The sequence below is a fragment of the Palaemon carinicauda genome, chromosome 1 (genome assembly GCF_036898095.1).
Source record: "Palaemon carinicauda isolate YSFRI2023 chromosome 1, ASM3689809v2, whole genome shotgun sequence".
NCBI classification, from domain to species: domain Eukaryota; kingdom Metazoa; phylum Arthropoda; class Malacostraca; order Decapoda; family Palaemonidae; genus Palaemon; species Palaemon carinicauda.
The window spans coordinates 143,329,878-143,337,377 of record NC_090725.1 but is presented as its reverse complement, the minus strand read 5'-3'; the positions used below and the strand labels follow the sequence as shown (position 1 = coordinate 143,337,377).

The 7,500-nt window shown below is 35.3% G+C and overlaps 1 protein-coding gene across 2 annotated transcripts in view; it reads right to left on the bottom strand.

The window, feature by feature from the left end:
- The window catches only part of LOC137652338 (uncharacterized), a 324,403-nt gene that overhangs the window by 276,144 nt on the left and 40,759 nt on the right, over positions 1-7,500 (bottom strand). The gene's annotated exons all lie outside the window — the stretch shown is intronic.

The following is a 7,500-nucleotide window of genomic DNA, read 5'->3' as shown; positions in this document are numbered from 1 at the left end:
AAATTCATATTTCTTCTTATTACTTCATTTATTCATACATACATACATGTATAGACATAAGAATGCATACATACATACATACATACATACAAGTTTGTGAGCCTTTTTTTTTACATGAAATTGCAGATTTATGAAATCAAAACACTTCTTTTCAGGTTTCACTAAATGGCACACACAAAAGAGACAGGGTCCATTTAGGTTATTTATATATAGACTGACATAAGTTATTATGGCACAAGAAGAAATGCCTACGAAAATAAAAAAAAAAAAAACAACATCGAGACGAAGATAAAAATCATAAACAACTACCCACTGAAGACGGTTATTATAATTACCCGTCACAGTAAATTTCCAACATCTGAAAATTAAAACTCATTCATATGCTGCACTTCTAAACTGAGAGAGAGAGAGAGAGAGAGAGAGAGAGAGAGAGAGAGAGAGAGAGAGAGAGAGAGAGAGAGAGAGAGAGAGAGAATAGCCCCTGTGGGAACTATAAAATAACTCAGACTTCTAACAGGCAAAAAGATTCAAGTGCAAAGAAAAATCCAGAGAGATACATCATCAAAAAGATTTTTCAAATAGTTTCAGACACGTTCTAAAGCATTATCAGGAGAGAGAGAGAGAGAGAGAGAGAGAGAGAGAGAGAGAGAGAGAGAGAGAGAGAGAGAGAGAGAGAGAGAGAGAGAGAGAGTTTGTTCGACACTTCTTAGGATTCTTTTTTAGTTTTGCCGTTTAATCGACTTATTCTAATGTCTATAAGAACATTATTCTCTAGAGAGAAAAAAATTAAGTCACTTGTTTTACTTTCTACAAGATTTTCGAATTTCCATGTTATGATCTATTTTTTTTTACTCGGTGGACACTGCATACTGATCTCGATTGCCCAAATGCACATCAACTCTACTCTTTCTTCCTCATAGTTCAAGTTAGGCTTCAATAATCCTACATAAACACGGGAGTGCAAATTGTGACTTTGATTGCCAGCATGTCTTATCAGTGTCGAATCATTCGCTTCACAATGTGGAAGATTTGGCATTTCTTACTTTAGTCAATACAAATTAGTTAGTTCATTGACACGTTTCTACCTGTGATCTGGCTTAATCTAAGCAGCCATGTTTGGTAACCTGGTTATTGTATACACATACAAATAAACAATATATATATATATATATATATATATATATATATATATATATATATATATATATTTCCACATATATACATACATATATATACATACATATGTATATGTGTGTGTTAGTGTGTTTGTGTGTTATTAGTTACAGATTCTTCTACATTATAACATAAACTATATCGCGAGGAAGCTGTGCTGAATAAGTCATCTCAAGAGATGGAACACCTTTATCTATTCCAAAGGTAATTTAAATATTTACTAAAACGCAAAAAAAGACAGAAAACTTTATAATTTGGAAGCAAATGATATGAAAGGCTATCATACCAGTTGACCTTCTGTTTGCGACTTCAAGGCAGTATCCTCAGAATCTGAAAATTTAAGCATCCTATAAACTGAAGGTTCTATAGAGTAAGACCCACATGATTACGTGTCTAATATGAGATCGCCCACTTTACTAGAATTGAAACGAATCTAACTTGGAAATAAGAACAAAGCTATTTATTACAGTGAAAATTTTTAAACCAACTCTATCTGGAAAAATAGTGTGAAGAAATGTCTCAGATGTATGAATGATGCAAAGACAATGAAATCCACTGTCTCTAATGTGCACATCCACCTTGTAAATGAAAACATGAAAGAGAACAGGTCACTGAATAATTAAAGCTAACTTTTAGGTGCTTCTGATTTCCTTGCATAGCTCATGATCCAGCAAGATTAAAAATAAAGATTCTGAAGAGTTTCCGGAATGGAAAAGACGGATAAGATTTGAATACAACAGATAAATGTAAATAGGAGTGAGGTAACATAATATTTGCAGAGTTAAGAGATCAAAAGAACAATGACGGTAAGGGAGAGAAAAAAATCCCTCAAGGGAATCACTGGCAATAGGGAGAGAGTCAGGTGGGGTACCATTATTACAAAAATTAGTATCGGATCGATATGGAACCTGAAATAATTTGAGAGGAGAGAGAGAGAGAGAGAGAGAGAGAGAGAGAGAGAGAGAGAGAGAGAGAGAGAGATGTGTACCTTGCCAAACACCTTGTAAATATAATAGCCACCACACTAATTGCCTCAAAGCACTGCCAAACATGAGTAAGATATGATAGATCATCACTTGAGAAAGCCTACTGGTGATCTAAGAAACAGTTGAGAGATTCCAAGTGTTGCAGAAAGTACGCACTGAATTGAGCTCACTTTTAAGACATTAGCCAAAGGAGAAGTATGAACTAATGGACGACAACTGGTGATGAGTTTCTCATATAATTCTATATCAAAATATCTGAAATAAAGTATACTGTTCCACAGCAAAATATATTTCAAACAATAGAACACATTGGTCTAAAGGAACATCGGCAACGATGGCGAATAGAGTTCGCCAAAAATAAACATTTCCTCAGCGCTCAAAACAATTTAATGCCTCTGGTGATAGCCATTTGCAATAAGGGGCAACATCACAGAATTTCTCCCCACTGCCTCATTCAACGGTATAAAATGCTACTCCATAACCTGGCGCGTCCTCACACTGCTATCGAAGTCCTAAATTTTTCTTCTGGGTCTGCACACGTCACGCGGTAGAAAGTACTTGGAATATGCCTCGTATTCAGGCATTTCCTGTCAGTCCAATGGACGCCTTTACAACTGACTTTGAGAGTATCAAAGTTACGTGTTGGTGAGAATATTAGGCTTCATTATGCTATGTACCCGTAATTCTAGATTATTTGAATTCTCGTTTAAACGCCAAGTGAATTATTTTATTATTTTAATTATTGACGCACACACATGTGTATATACATACATACATACATACATACATATATATATATATATATATATATATATATGGATAAATATCAACACAACATCGTGCTCAAATAGAAATAAATTTCTACCTCATACTTGGGATCGAACGCTATCCCCATCCAATGAAAGGCCAGGTCGCTCCCAACCATGCCACGAGAGGCCATATATATTATATACATAATATATATAATTATATATATAATATATACATAATATATATATATATATATATATATATATATATATAAAATGTATGTTCAAAGATTTAAATAAAATTGTACAAGGAGCCAAGTGCAAGAGTAGGCACTAATAAATACTTCCGTGCAATACCATACTAACAGTCGGAATTCTAAAATTCTTACTCGCTCACACATCAGTTTCATTATTTCTCCCTCATACAAGTAATGCAATAACTTTCAAAAAAGGAATAACGCCGTCAACATACAGTATATTCCCATACTAGCACTGATAAAATATACGAATAATGAAAAGAAGAAAGGGTCATATACGGAACAGCTGACCCAGGTCAGTTTGTAGTTAAGATGTATTTCAGGTCTAATGTAATGTGAGAAGTGGGAAAGTGAGGACTAATGCGTTAGAATATAATTGCTAAAGAAGTTTCTAGTTATTACAAAAGCAACTAATATTGTCAGAGAAACTACTTGATATTATTACGGTTGGAAAAGCAATAATAATTTTATACAGATTAGATTAATACTTCGCTATCTTTTATAGACTTCTCCATACAGGTCAAGTTTATCATTGTATTGACGCGATTAATTTATCAATTAATGAGCAACCTGATTAAGCTTTATAAAAACTAAGTTGTCTGGTTAGTTCCATGGCAACAATTATATTAAATAATATTAAATGAAAGTAAATTTCACTTTAACACTTCTGTTACATCTTCCAAAATGCTAGATAATCCTTATGATATTTCATAAAAGGATAACCTACAGTAAATGAAGTAGATCTTTATCAGTAATTTTTTTTTTAATTCATCAACTACTGGTTTCCCCTCCCAGCTTACCATATCAATAATTAACTTGGCAAAGGTTACGTAATTGTCTTTTTCAATATTAAAATAGCCTTTTTCTTAACCAAGTAAGATCTATTGCATTCTTTAGTATTATGCAATTTTCCCTATTATGTATGTATATATATATATATATATATATATATATATATATATATATATATATATATATATATTATACACACACACACATATATATATATATATATACACACATATATATATACACACACATATATATATATATATATATATACATACATATATCACTTCAAGTGCTGAGGTCATTCCATCGATATGACGAAAAAAATATTGGCATGATGATTTCTCTGCATTCGCGATCTATATACATAACAAGATATTGAGAGACATTAAAACAGCACTTGGCTTACTTCTAAGTAAATATCTCTATGTAGTAGAGGGGCGAAACCTGTAAATTGCTTTTTCAAAATAATTTTCTGTTACAAGACGGCATCCAACATATTTTGTTAGAATATGATGTTCTGCATTCAGTAAGGGTGGATGACACTTGAGATTTTTCCAAAAAGGGCCAAAATTAACCCTTTTTAGCGAATACGCGATTTGAAAAAACGACGAAAAAGCTGAAGCCTCGTTTAGGAAACACTCTGTAACTTAACCATCTTGTATGCTATACATGATTATGATACCTCATTTTGTAGCTTATGATAACACCTTTACAATGAAATAAACAAATATGAAGGATTTGGAAATTAAGGGTCCTGATAAGGTCAAAGGTCACGTGATCACGTGATTACCTATTTTTGGGGGTATTCAATATTCTTGACCCCACATATCATACTTTGCCCGCATATATTTCTATAAAGATGGTTTTAATCTTAAGAGGACATCCTTAGGCAGTTTTTAAAAGTAAAAGAGTCTTTCAATTCCTTCTTACCTAGATTTTATGAGGGATTGAATTTCGACCCTTTTTGGGAAATCACTAAAATCGTTGAAAATCGTGTTCTGACTACTTTGTTGTGATAATAATTGCTGTTATTATATAGGCCTATATAAGAAGCTTTGTGTTAAAAATAAAGTCTTAGAGATGTAGAATAAAGGGTATATGCAGTTAAAAAAGGGGTCAAAGGTCATGTTCATCATGGATTACATAATTTCACGGTATACACCACATGTAGTGAAATTCTTCCCTAACCCTAACTCTAACTCTAACCCCAACCCCAACCCTAACCCTAATCTTGTCAGGCCTAATCCTGGTGGCTTAATGCTATGGACCACATGTTGCTCAATGTTTAGTAGTCTTGTTTGCACATAGATGGCAGCATTATGCAGTCTTTTGTTTTTAGATGGTGAATGACTTTCAGTCTCTCAATTGTGACAAATTCATCTTTTCCCGTCTCAACGATCACTGATTAAGCAAGGCAAGTTTGATCTCATAATATAGTAAACCACAGTGCATAGTAGGGGTCGCTTGATGTAAGTGATGCATGTCTAATTCATGTGGCAATTAGAAACTAGTGAAATGTATTGCAACATGTGCTTCTTAGGGACCATCTCATAATCAATAACATGTTTCTGTGTGCATGTTTTGTTTAAAGGATTAAAACTTTCGTCAGTCATGCTTGCTTAAATCATGTGACTGCTATAGATCTACTGATGTACAGCCTATTAATATACCATATGGCTCTTGCACTCAAAATTATTTTTCCCAGCAATTTGGGAGGGGGCATCGCAAAAGTTATATGTCATCTTTACTTTATCCCCACATCCCTAATGTGAGTTCTAAAGCTAAACTATATGATTTCAGACCATGGAGCCAGTTGCTGCAATAGAAAGTCTTAAACGCCAGCGCATAGAGAACATTTCGCTCGACAAATGTATTATCTGCCAAAAAGGAAGTGTAGATGCTTTACGTAAATCAACCCCTCGTGGTGTTGAATGTATACAGCTGGCATTGAATATTCGAATCGCACATAACTGTTGTAAGTATCCAGATACAATAGACTGGTTGCAATCCGAAAGTTTGGATTTTGAAAAGGTTCACTGCCATAAGGACTGCTACTCAACTTTCCCTAGTAAGCAACATTTATAACGTCTGAAAAAACGTCATGTTAATGCCTCGGTAGAGTCTCACAGTGGCACGGAAAAAACAGCAACAACAACAACAAGGATCGGTTGGAAAGCTATTGAATGGACTCGGTGTATATTTTGTCAAGCTGATGGTGAAACCCTTCGCCAAGTTCTAACCCTGGAGACGTCAAGTAAAATAGTGGAAAGAGCTAAAAAGGACTCCATACTTTCATATCGCCTTGGTGGCATATCCGATCTAGTCGCTGCAGAGGCCAAGTATCATTTAAAATGCTATGTGCTATTTGTTTGGAACACTGAGAAGGTAACGGAAGAATATAAGGAAAGGTCTACATTTGACCAGGCATGTTTTACAGAAGTTGTCAAAGAACTAGAACTAGAAATCAAGGCTGGAAACATAATTTCATTGAGTGGAGTTTGGAATAGGTACTATGAACTGTTCGTTATTCATGTTGGTGAGTGTCTGCCAAAAGTGTCGTCTACTAGTAATGTGTTGAAACTGTTCAGAAATAGGCTGAAGAAACATTTCGGAGATGCAATAGAATTTATTGCCAATCAATGTAAGAAAGACTCAATGCTTATTGTCCCGCATGTATCAAAACAGAATTTGGTGAAGCTGCAGCCGTCAGCTCCATGTACAAAACTCAAGCTCCTTCAGTAGGTGGGAAACAGAAGGAAGTCAAAGCCAACCGTGATCTTATTCACAGATTGTTCGTTGCTTCACAAAGTGGGAGAGAGGTAGACTTAGTCAGTATCTTACAGCATGAACTATCCCCAGTCCCAAGGGCATTTGCTGGAACAAATCGTCAACTTCATACAACAGATAAAGCTCAGCTACAGGACTTGCTGGCAAAGGATATAGAGATCCCAGTTACACTTCCCTTGAGTGAAGCCAAAACATGCCTGCTTATCGGTGGTCAAGCACTAATACAAGCTATTGGAAAGCCAGAAAATGTCAAAACCTTTGGTGACCTAGGTGAAGTGTTCTGCACAAACATCTTGAACCGCTTTGGTACAACATACTCACGGATTGATGTCTTGTTTGATCGGTACATTGACAATTCAATAAAATCAGGTACACGCAAGAAACAAGCTGGAAAAGCAAGACTAATTAGACGTGTCATCAGTTCAAAAGCTGTAAAAGTTCCACCCAACTGGAAATCCTTTATGAGTTTGGCTGCAAATAAAGCTGATCTAGCTGCTTTTCTATCCAGATCCCTTGTTGAGAAAGCTGAAAGAGAGCTGTCATCTGAGTACGAGCTTGTTTTAGCTGGAGGCTTTGAAGATGTCTCAGGGGTTTGGTCATCCTCAAGTCGGACTATTGATCACCTCAAATCGACACAAGAAGAGGCCGATACTCGTCTCATACTTCACGCTGAAGATGCATGTATCAATGGGTATGCAAGAGTGGTATTGGAATGCAGAGACACAGATGTGCTAGTGTTGACACTTGGTTTCAGAG